The sequence below is a fragment of the Mustela nigripes genome, chromosome 4 (genome assembly GCF_022355385.1).
Source record: "Mustela nigripes isolate SB6536 chromosome 4, MUSNIG.SB6536, whole genome shotgun sequence".
NCBI lineage: Eukaryota > Metazoa > Chordata > Mammalia > Carnivora > Mustelidae > Mustela > Mustela nigripes.
This window is the reverse complement of record NC_081560.1, coordinates 109,689,675-109,701,081: the sequence shown is the minus strand read 5'-3', so window position 1 is coordinate 109,701,081 and position 11,407 is coordinate 109,689,675. Positions and strand designations below refer to the sequence as shown.

General features: G+C 49.9%; 1 long non-coding RNA gene across 2 annotated transcripts; it reads left to right on the top strand.

Annotated features, from left to right (window-relative positions):
- The first annotated feature begins 2,823 nt into the window (after positions 1–2,823).
- LOC132015159 (uncharacterized) lies at positions 2,824–10,557 on the top strand. 2 transcript variants are annotated; one of them, XR_009403569.1, is made up of 4 exons: positions 2,824–3,753; positions 7,008–7,243; positions 7,361–7,855; positions 9,618–10,557. It is a non-coding gene; the product is annotated as an uncharacterized LOC132015159 (long non-coding RNA). The 2 variants fall into 2 exon arrangements; XR_009403568.1 differs by having other exon boundaries at positions 6,967–7,243.
- Positions 10,558–11,407: the final 850 nt, after the last annotated feature.

Sequence of the window (11,407 nt, the reverse complement as noted above, 5' to 3'; positions counted from 1 at the left end):
TGAAAGGATGGGTATCTAATCAAGTGAGTAGGTTAGACCATTTCCTCCCTGAAGTTATTGTGTCAAATGCAGGATGTCAAGAAGCACTTCAAGGGTGGAGGCAGGGAAATGGTTTTGATATCAAAAAAGTTTAGCAACTATAGCAAACGGTAGTTCCTTCTTAAAAATCTGCCAAGATCTCAGAATGTTGAAGTTCTTGAGATGTCCAGATGTCCACAATAACATCTTTTTAAACTTGGTATAATAGTTGGAAAATCACTTGGTTTCCCAAGGTGGATGCCTTTTTTTTTTTTTTAAGGGTATGATTCCTTTTTTTTTTTAAGTTTATTTATTTATTTATTTGTTTATTTATTTATTTTTTATTTTCAGCATAACAGTATTCATTATTTTTGCACCACACCCAGTGCTCCATGCAATCCGTGCCCTCTATAATACCCACCACCTGGTACCCCGACCTCCCACCCCCGCCCCTTCTAAACCCTCAGGTTGTTTTTCAGAGTCCATAGTCTCTCATGGTTCACCTCCCCTTCCAATTTCCCCCAACTCCCTTCTTCTCTCTATCTCCCCATGTCCTCCATGCTATTTGTTATGCTCCACAAATAAGTGAAACCATATGATCATTGACTCTCTCTGCTTGACTTATTTCACTCAGCATAATCTCTTCCAGTCCCGTCCATGTTGCTACAAAAGTTGGGTATTCATCCTTTCTGATGGAGGCATAATACTCCATAGTGTTATATGGACCACATCTTCCTTATCCATTCGTCCGTTGAAGGGCATCTTGGTTCTTTCCACAGTTTGGCAACCGTGGCCATTGCTGCTATAAACATTGGGGTACAGATGGCCCTTCTTTTCACTACATCTGTATCTTTGGGGTAAATACCCAGTAGTGCAATGGCAGGGTCATAGGGAAGAAGAATGAAACTCGACCATTCTCTTACACTGTACACAAAGATAAACTCAAAATGGATAAAAGACCTCAATGTGAGACAGGAATCCATCAGAATCCTAGAGGAGAACATAGGCAGTAATCTCTTCGATATCAGCCACAGCAACTTCTTTCAAGATATGTCTCCAAAGGCAAAGGAAACAAAAGCGAAGATGAACTTTTGGGACTTCATCAAAATCAAAAGATTCTGCACAGCAAAGGAAACAGTCAAGAAAACAAAGAAGCAACCCACGGAATGGGAGAAGATATTTGCAAATGACAGTACAGACAAAAGGTTGATATCCAGGATCTATAATGAACTCCTCAAACTCAACACACACAAAACAGGCAATCATATCAAAAAATGGGCAGAAGATATGAACAGACACTTCTCCAATGAAGACATACAAATGGCTATCAGACACATGACAAAATGTTCATCATCACTAGCCATCAGGGAGATTCAAATTAAAACCACATTGAGATATCACCTTACACCAGTCAGAATGGCCAAAATTAGCAAGACAGGAAACAACATGTGCTGGAGGGGATGTGGAGAAAGGGGAACCCTCTTACACTGTTGGTGGGAATGCAAATTGATACAGCCTCTTTGGAGAACAGTATGGAGATTCCTCAAGAAATTAAAAATAGAACTTCCCTATGACCCTGCCATTGCACTACTGGGTATTTATTTATTTTTTAAGTAATCTTTACAACCATCACGGGCTCGAACTCACAACCCCAAGATCAAGAGTCACATGGTTTTCCGACTGAACCAGCCAGGCACTCCAAAGCTGCAGTTCTTGATATAAGTCCAGAATTCTTGGACTATGCTTTGGAAACATTAGGGTGAGCAAAAACTGAGACAGGTCTTCTGAGAATGTAAAGATGCTTGTGGACCGAGTCTTGGAAAGTGCGAGATCCAGAAGGCCAGGGATGAGGACATATGTGTGTTCCGGGCAGGGGCAAGTGGGGACTCCTGTGCCCAGACCTGGGTGATCATGACATAGGAAGGAGAACGTGAAGGGCCGGATGGCTCAGAGGGGACGGCTGTTTTCCAGAAGAACCCGGGGCCTCCGTGTCCTGTTGTGGAATAAAGAATGGAATTCAGAACACCTGGCCCTTGGTGTCTTCCTTTGGGGCCCAGGTGATCACCTCCCAACAGAACCTGGAAACCTGCTTAAGGGCTCCTTGTGTAAGTGAAGCCTCAGTGGGGCACAAGCCCGGACGGTACTTGCAATGTCAGCACGGAGCCACCAGATGGCGCGCGGGATCCACAGTGCAGGTGCGTCGTCTCTGGTCTGTTCCAGCCCTGGCCCGAGGCCCATAGGAAATGTGTTACTGTGTCTCCTTTCACGAGTGTCCTGCAAGGTTTTTACCCTTTCAAAAGCTCATCTACAGAGGAGCCTGTGAAACACCATACCACACAGCTGTGCTCTTCCTGTCCTTTCACTCCTGGGGACATGTCAGCAGCATTTCCCCAGTCCAATGAGTTTCAGAGCCCGCGCTCTTCCTGCCTTGTTTCTTCTTGCTGGACCTACAAGTAGGGAGGATTTAGCTTCCATTTTGAAATCCACAATCCTGATGAAATGTGATCGCTGGGAAAAAATATCTCAGGGACTGTTTATTAGGGCCACCACATTTCTGGCATGAGAAACAGACTGCAAACACTTTGTTACTCTGGTATTCCGGCTGCTAACACAGCAGGGTGTAAGGTCTTTACGTAATCCCAAACCTCAGCCTCGAAGAGTTAATGATGTTACTCATGCCACTGGGGCATGAAAGAAAAGCTTGCATTTTTGGGTGGTTATTGCCTGCCCAGAGCAGTGGAATGAGCCAAAAGGCTGAAGGCCAAGGGACGTGGGCCACCCATGCAGCGAAATAATCCCCAAGAAATGCACTGCCTGGAATGGAAATGAGAGGAAAGTGAACAGTCATTCCAGGGCATCTACTGAACGTTACCGACAGTCATTCAGTCTAAAGTCTGCCTGATTCTCAACACTGCAAATCTTAGATCTGGGATATATTACATAGATCACAGGAAACGATTGAAATCAAGCGGTCGGGGCCTGTTCCTGTCAAGCTCTGGGTCGTAGGCAGTGAGCTCCGTTCTTATTTCGGTTCCAACAGGAATGAATAATTAATAACCTAGTTTTGAATGGAAAGTACATTTCAATGGATGGGTAATGCTTTCAGCAAGGCCTCTGAGGGTTATTGTTTATTTCCTTCTTTCCTTCTTTCCGAAGTGGGACCCTGGATGAGAAGAAAGAAACAATATTCAAATGTACGGTGGCCTACATTTTTGACCCATCAGAGACGCATGTGAATAAAGAAAAGCAGAATTGAACGTTGACATTGGCATCCACCATACACTAGACACACTGTTCTGTGTCTTGTAAGCACTTTAATGATCTTCGTGGCAACAGTTTGGTACTTGGCATTGGCCCAGTTTTTCAGATGAGGACACTGGGCTCAGAGAGGTTAAGCAACTTGCCTGAAGTCACACAGCTTGCAGCTTCGAGAGCCAAGAGCTGGGACCGGGTATGCCCGCCTTCAAAGCCTGGGTTCGTGCTCTTTCCACCATGACATTTCGTAGACTCGCAGACCCCCCGTGTTGGGAATGATCTGGGGGGTCATTTAGGTGAGCCCTCGAAATGAAGGACGCATGATTCTGTTCATCTCCATGACGCTGAAGGACAAACAAGTAGAAGTTGTGCCTGAAATCCAAGCTGCGGCCTAGAAGAAATGAGACCAAAGCTTCGGGCTGCAGACAGAGGGCAACGGACAAGTACCGGTGTGGGCAGGATGGTCACAACGTCCCTAAGGTGGGTGTGTTCATGTAAGTAAGACTCAGATGGGGAGCTCCTACCCCCGAGTCCTCTGCACTGTGTCGCCCACAGGTCCCAGAAGAAGTCGAGTGAACAGCACCCTCTCACTTCGAGAGAAAGTTACCTAAGGGGAGTGAGGGTGGGGGACGGGCCTCAGGCCACACACATTGGTGGCAGAGCCTGAAATAGAACTTGAGGCCCTGCGACTCGGTCGAGCCCCAGGGCTGCTTGTCCTTGCTGCTTCACATGCCTCTCGCCATGACCAGCTCTGTGTGAATTTGGGGAGGAAACCCAAAACCAGGTTTCGGTTTTCATTACATACCGGAAACTTGGCCTCAGATCGCTTAGAAGTTCACGGTGGCTTGTGAACCTTTGAAGCAGAGGGAGCCAGGTTCCTGCCATGCTCCTGCCCCTCAGCTGAGGCCGGTGGGGATTTATGGGTGTGAGCGGAAAGTGGGCACCGGGCGCCCGTCCAGCCGTGCTCCAGGTCCACGCTGGCCCAGCGGCACGCAGGGCTCCCGGGAACCTCTGCGAAGTGCGCCCGGCGTGGGGTTCCTCCCAGTTCCCATCAGGAACAGCCTTCTTCCTTCTTCGGGAGAGAAAAGGAGGGGATGATTTAGGAGGTGTGCGCATTCATTTGCAAATGAAGTTATGGAAGTTGCTAGTGAGATTTATATTGGTAATTAAGTGATAATGGCTGGGTAAGGCTGCTGGAGTTGGATTTCCCGTAAAATAACTAAGGGACCCAGGCCCTGTGAAGCAATGTCTTATTGTTTAGCATTTGGGGAAACAATTTCGGTTTCTGGGGTACTGTAGACCCACTAACTAGGAACTCCTTAAAGCCCCCCCTGGAGGACAGGCCACTAGCTGGCTCCTTTGCCTAGTCCCCAAAGATTGCTGGTCTCTGGGCAGGGCGTGTGGTAGATGAGCCCCGCTCTGGGCCCGGGGCTGGAAGAGGAAGGACGTGAGACCGTGTCTTTCGTGGGCACAGCCAAGCAGACAGTGCTTTGTTATGTTTTGTTTTCAATCATCAAAAGCCTCTGAATAACGAGTCTGAAGCCATCCAGTCTGACCAAGGGCACCAAGGAAACAATGAAAACAACCAGGTACAAACACCACGCAAGGGTCCTGCAGGAATTCAGTCCAGACTACGATGTCGAAGCGCAATGGCTGAAGCTGGCTGTCCACGAGGATGGGGGAGAAAAACAAAAGTCTTGGTCAAATCCAGACGGGGTAGTCAGTCCTCGATGAATTAATAGTTGCCTCTTTTCTCTATATATTATTTTATATTCTGAAAGAAAGACTCACTAATGTACCTAGGTGTGCTGGAAGGAGGTACGTCTCTTAGAAAGGAAGGGGCTGTGGTTTTCTGATTTCTTATTTTCTCCTTTCCTTTAGTGGAAGTCAAAATAAATATTCCGTCTGAGGACTCGGCGTGTAGAAAACACTTTAGGAAATAATTGAGTGTTTTGAACGTTCAAGGTGCCGCCTGCTTCATGGGAAGTGCTGAAAAGCTCCGCTTCGTTTCATGGTTGTCCTCTTTCGGGGTTTTAAAACACTCTTTCAGCTCTTTCGGTTAGCGGAGAGAGGGCTAGAGGGCTTGAGCGCCGGCAAGCTGAGAGACAGGTTTTTAAAATCCCGGTGCACCTTGATTCAGTGAAAGAAGGTAAGTGCTGACTTTTCCCTGCGCGTCTTTGGGCTTGGGTATCCGCAGCTATAAATAAACGTCATGGCAGGAGATTCAGCGAGGCACAAAAGCGCGGCGGTGGTCCAGATCAGAGGCTCGCTCCATACCCATCTAGTTGGAATAGAAAAGAAAGTGCCAAACCAGAGGCACCCTCAGAGTTCAGAGGGGGGCTCTTTCGGAGGCTGGAGCAGGATGAGGGAAGTTCAAAGAGAAGAGGACGTGGTCCTGCTGGGTCCTGAAGCAAACCTGCGGCGAAGGTCACAGGAGAGAGAAGAAAGGGGGATCCAGGAATCAAAGCTCAGCTGGGTCTGCGATGCCCCCTCGGTACTGAGAGGTCGCTGGGAGAGGCGAGTCAGAGGGGTGAACGCCAAATACGGAATTCCAGACCGGCTCGTTTACTCCAGAGGAGACTTGATTGTCCTCAGAATCTGGAAAGAAAAGAAGCTAAATTGATAACTGGATGGGGGGTATTTGAACACGCCTGGTGTAATGGGGGCAGGGGCACCTCCAAAAGCAAGAGTGTCTGGGCTGCAGACCTGGGCTACGAGGGTGGAGAACGGGAAGTACCACGACACTGGTGTCAGAAACCGGGGAGAAAATTGGGGGACTGGGAAGACATTTTGTGGGAAGCACCCAACTGTGCTTCATACAGAACGCTACAACACACACCTCCTCTTTCTGGGGGGTTCCCCTCGATTCTGCTCCCTACAAATATCATTGGTCTCCTAAACCCAGATGGTGTAATAGTCTATGTTCCCAGGGCATTTCCTGGTTATCATGTTGTTGTCTTGAGACTAAAGTGACATTGGAGATCTTGAAGGTGACGGACATTTAACCAAGGCCTGTTAATTAGAACCTGAAGTGTATATAGAAGTATGTATATAGTACGTGTGTATTTACACGCACACCCAATGTTGTAAATAAATTCACACACATATACCATTCTATACGTATATAAGTACACACACATACTTAGGGCCGATATACACACCCACACACACACAGACACACACACACACACACACACACACACACAAATACATACTTAGAACCTACTGGGAGCTTGGGTGGCTCAGCTGGTTAATCAACTGCCTTCAGCTCATCATGATCCTGGAGTCCCAGGATCAAGTCCCTCATTGGGCTCCAAGCTCTGTGGGGAGTCTGCTTCTGCCTCTGACCTTCTCTCCTCTCATGGTCTCTCTCACTTTCTCTCTCTCTCTCAAATAAATAGATTAAATTTTAAAAAGCTTAAAAAAAAAAAAAGAACCTACATACACACACACATTTAAAGATACACACACACATACATTCGCACATACACACATACCGAGGGCCTTTGGTGTATATAATATTATATCTCTATATAAAGAATAAGATCTTAGTGCAGAATACTATTTGAAGTCCATTTCAAAGATACTATTTACTAGGGCTTTCCAGAAATGAACTGAATTGTCATATCACGTTTAGCCTAATTCGTCACGTTTTTCTTCTCTTGCTTGGTTAATTCTGGTTCTTCCCAAAAGACGTTGGTCTTAATAACGTACTGCCCATCTCCAAACCCAAGGAGCAGGCCAAAAATCTTGGTTCTTGAATGACTGTAAAGCACAGTGATCCTCCAGACGATCTACCTGAAGACATGTAACGGAAGACAGGAGGAAACCACGGCAGGCAGGAGTCTGAGGGCTCAGACGCATTTGAGCGCGGAGCCTCCCCTCAAAAGCAGACGGTGTGGCAGACGCGTCCTCGTGCACCGCACACACATGAGCCCCTTAGTACGGAACAAACGAGCCGTCCCGCCAGGTGGGTCGCTGTGATCTCATTGCCAGCCCCTCTTTTCTCCTTACCTCTGGCCCCCACTCACCTTCTCACTTTATCATCGAGGATTTAAACATCTGCTTTTGGCTCCTTCCTCCCCAGCTTACATGATCTTCTGTGTCTTTTCTTCTGTGGCCACAAGAACAGCTTTACCCGTGACATGAAAGAGGGGAGAGAGAGTTCCCAGCACCGGCCCCTGCAGCCCGACGGCCGGTCGCCTGGGTCAGTCCCTGCATCTCTTGGTCTCGGCTCCCTCACCAGCGATGACGTCTCATCCTCTGGAGGAAGGTTATGGGGTAGAACTGTGTCCCTGAAGATGTGCCAAATGGGACTTGAGGTGCAAATAGGGTCTTTGATGACGTAGTCAAGTCAAGACGAGCTCCTGCTGGACAAGGGTGGGCCTTGGATCCAGTAGGACTGGAGTCCTTCGAAGGGACAGAGAAACACCCACCAAGAAGTATGGCCGTCATGTAGCGAGGGTTGCACCCATTACCAGAAGCCCCACGAGGTGAGGAAGAATTCTCCACAGGCTACAGAGAGAGCAGGGTGCTGGCAACATCTTGATTTCAGACATGGAGCTTCCAGAACCACAAGACGGTAAGTTTCCATTGTCAAAGTCACCGAGTCTGTAGAACTTCGTTAGAAAGTCCTAGATGACTAACAAAGGACGCTCTGGGGGGCGCGAGTAAGGACCCTGGGCTTTGGAATCAGACAGATCTGAGTCCGAGTCCAGGTTTCATGACTTCCTGGTCGATGATTCAGGGCAAATTTCTCACTGAGCCTCATTCTTTCCTGAGACCTAAGTGGCTTAGGAAGGGGAACCATAGGCCCGCTCCCCCTGAATGTGTTCACCAGCTTCTTCCACTCACCCGCCCCTGCTTCAGACCCACTGCCTCTTCTCTCCCAGTCTTCCAAACATTGCCTCTTACAGCTTCAGCCACTGGGGAAAAACTCATGGGAACCACTCTGGGTTTCCAAATCCAAAAGTCCAACCTGGGGTCCGGTGCCCCTGCCCCCACCCCAATCAGCTGTGCTCAGAGAACAGGGCCATATTTCCCTGAACGTGTCAAGAAAGCTTGACACATTGTGGTATGTGGTGAGGTCACAGGACACACAAGACACAGAGTTACTCTGAGACCTGTGATAAATGTAGGTGGCACGGTTCCTTGCTGTGACCCGTCCCATCCTGGTGAGGACTAGCACGGTCCCTTGTGACCATCCCATCCTGGTGAGGACTTCCTATCCTTCCGGCTCTTCTACCCTCAGCTCTGCCCTCGCCCTCCCGTGTCCGCCTCCCCCACTCTCCACCCGGATCCGTCCCAGACCTTCCTCAGGCCCCTCCTCGTGCCGGAAGCTGCTCCTGCTACCCGCGTCCACACCTGTCTCTCCCTTTTTAAAATCTCTACTGTCCTTATCGTTATTGACACCTAGCTTAGCCCCTCCGTGTCTTCTCATTTGTCCCTGGCCTAGACTCGAAGCCACCCGAGGGCAGGAAGCCTTCCTTCTTGTGCCCTTAGATTCTGGCGTCCTCGGGCACGTTCTCAGGCATCAGGAGGGGCCTGGCAGCAACCATGGCCGGTCACAGCCGTGTCTGCTCTTCTGAAGGCCGTGGAGTTCCCACAGGTCATGTCCCCCCCACCCCTTCTGGGACCCCAGAGAAGCTCCTTGGCACACAGAACAAAAGCCCTCGTATGTGCAAACCACGAGGTTTAGACAGAGTTGCTACTCTTCTAGGTCCCAGAGCGGTCTCCCCACAAACACTAGGCCAAGTAACCGAGTCACCTTTCTGCACCCCATTCCACCCCAGGCTCTCGGAGTGGTGTCTCCCGGAGGTGCCAGATCCAGGGAAGCTGTACAGTGGTCTCTAAAGCGTCGGGGAGACTGCCCACGGCCCGCTTCCTACTTTCTCCCTGGGTTTGGTCTCACTCAGGAAGCCGGGGCAGGCGGGATGGGGTCCCCCAGGCTGCCACTGACGTGGGGTCAAACTGGGGAGATGTGATAGAAAGCTCCACAAGGAGGGCAGCCAGTTAGGACCTTTGTCAAGAGGAGGCAAAGCATGGCCTGGGAACAAGAGAGCACATCTCGGAGGCCAGGACAAAGCTTAGCCTGGCCAGGGCCGCCCGAGACTTCCGGCCCCAAGCAGGCGACGGGGCCCCCCCTCCAAATGTAACTGGACGCAAGAACGACCCTCAACATAACGTGCAGACTGTTCAGGTTTGCCGAAATCAAAACAGCTTCATGCCAGGCTTTTCTGCCAATGAGATTCTCAGTATGTTCGTGGAAGGGGGACTTTCGTTCCCTCCCTCCCTCGCTTTTTCCTTGTCTTCCTTCTCTCCCCACTTTTTGTCCTTGTTTGCAGTTTTCCGGAGCAAGAGCATAAGCAATTTATGCTGAAGTCTGGAAAAGGATCCCCCCCACCCCCGCCCCACTTAGAGGGCTCCTCTGTAGGATCTTCTAGATCCCTCCCAGCCTGGAGGTTCTATGAGTCTATGAAATGTGCTGATGAAGGATAGCAAACCCCAAACCCAGGCTTTGAAGTCAGACAGACCTGGTTCCTGCTCCTCGCTCTCATGTGCACCTGCTGTGTGACCTCGGGGAAGCAGCTGAACCTCTCTGAGCCTAGGTTCATCATCTGAAAAACCGGGCCAGTGCCAACGGCCAAATCACGGCTGGAAGGATGAAGTGGGAAAAATATTTATTAAAACGCACAGCAAGGACGGAATTGGAAGAACAGCTCAGAACATCACTTGCTGGGGAAGCGGGAGGAGGCCTGCCTGAACCAGAGAGGACTCAGCACTGTGGCTGAGAGGAGCTACTTGGGTCTGCTCCTTTTCCAAGGCCTGGCCCTACTTCCTTTCTCGTCTGCCACCATCGTGCTGTTCCTCCGAGGCTGCACATCCCGGAATGCGAAGATTTTCCTGAGTTTTGCTGCCTCTTACTAGACGGAACCTATCCCAGCTCTCTATGGACTTTCTGACTGTTGCTTCTTCTTACTTGCTTAGTTCATTCATTCCACGAACATTCTGGGGGGTCCACAGGGCACCAGGCCCTGTGCTAGGGCTCCCCAACCCCTGACCCCTGTCCATCTGCCCCAGGATCCTGCTGCTGGCTCTCCCCAGGCTCCCGAATAACCACCCACCTCCAATTCCTCCCTCCCTCCCATCCCCGAGGAGGGCTGCGCCACAGGGTACCTTCACCCCCCGCCAGGAACAAATCCTGACACTCTGCCGATATTTGTTGATTAAATGAACACATAGAAAAGGATTTTTTTTTTTAATTACCACCCCTTCCGCATTCCCAGCCCCCTTTCAGACTGATGTAATCCAAATTACTGTGCACAGTGATGAGTTAAATGCCGGCAGCTTGGTGATTGTGTTCTAGCTCTTAGGCGGGCCGTTATCAGCACCTCTGCGAGTTTCTGATTTTCAAGTATCCCCAGGGCTTAAAAATGCTAATGGTGGCTCTCTTCCTATTATTGTAATAATACTGAGCACTTGTGTCCTGCTACATAAAATCAGCTCAAGAGCACCCACACCCCCCTGGTGAGCTGGGTCCCTTATTAGCACCCTGTTGTCAACGGGCAGCTGAGGCATGATGGGTTTGGCTGGGGCACACAGGGCTTCCATCTGAAATCGTCTCCCCACTCCCGTCCTGGAGGTCTGTGCTGTCCCCTGAGAGTGTAAACAGGAGGCACCTGTCCAGGACCCCAGTCCCACCCCTCCTGGGAGGTCTGAGTGGGAGGGTGGCTCTCCCTTGCGGAGGGAGAAACCCTGTCAGAGGTGTGACAGCACCCTCCTCTGCACGTGGAATTAGTCATGGAAATCGTGCCGATTAAGTCACAGTTACAATGACTGTCAAAACAGCGACTTCTCCAGCAGACTTGAAGAAGTTAATGACCTATGGGAGGGGATGAACAGGGTGCCCCATCATCCCAGGTTAAGAAAGCAACCTGTCAGGGGCGCCTGGGTGGCTCAGTGGGTTAAAGCCTCTGCTTCGGCTCAGGTCATGATCTCGGGGTCCTGGGATCGAACCCCTACATCGGGCTCTCTGCTCTGCGGGGAGCCTGCTTCCTCCTCTCTCTCTCTCTCTCTGCCTGCCTCTTTGCCTACTTGTGATCTTCATCTGTCAAATAAATAAATAAAATCTTAA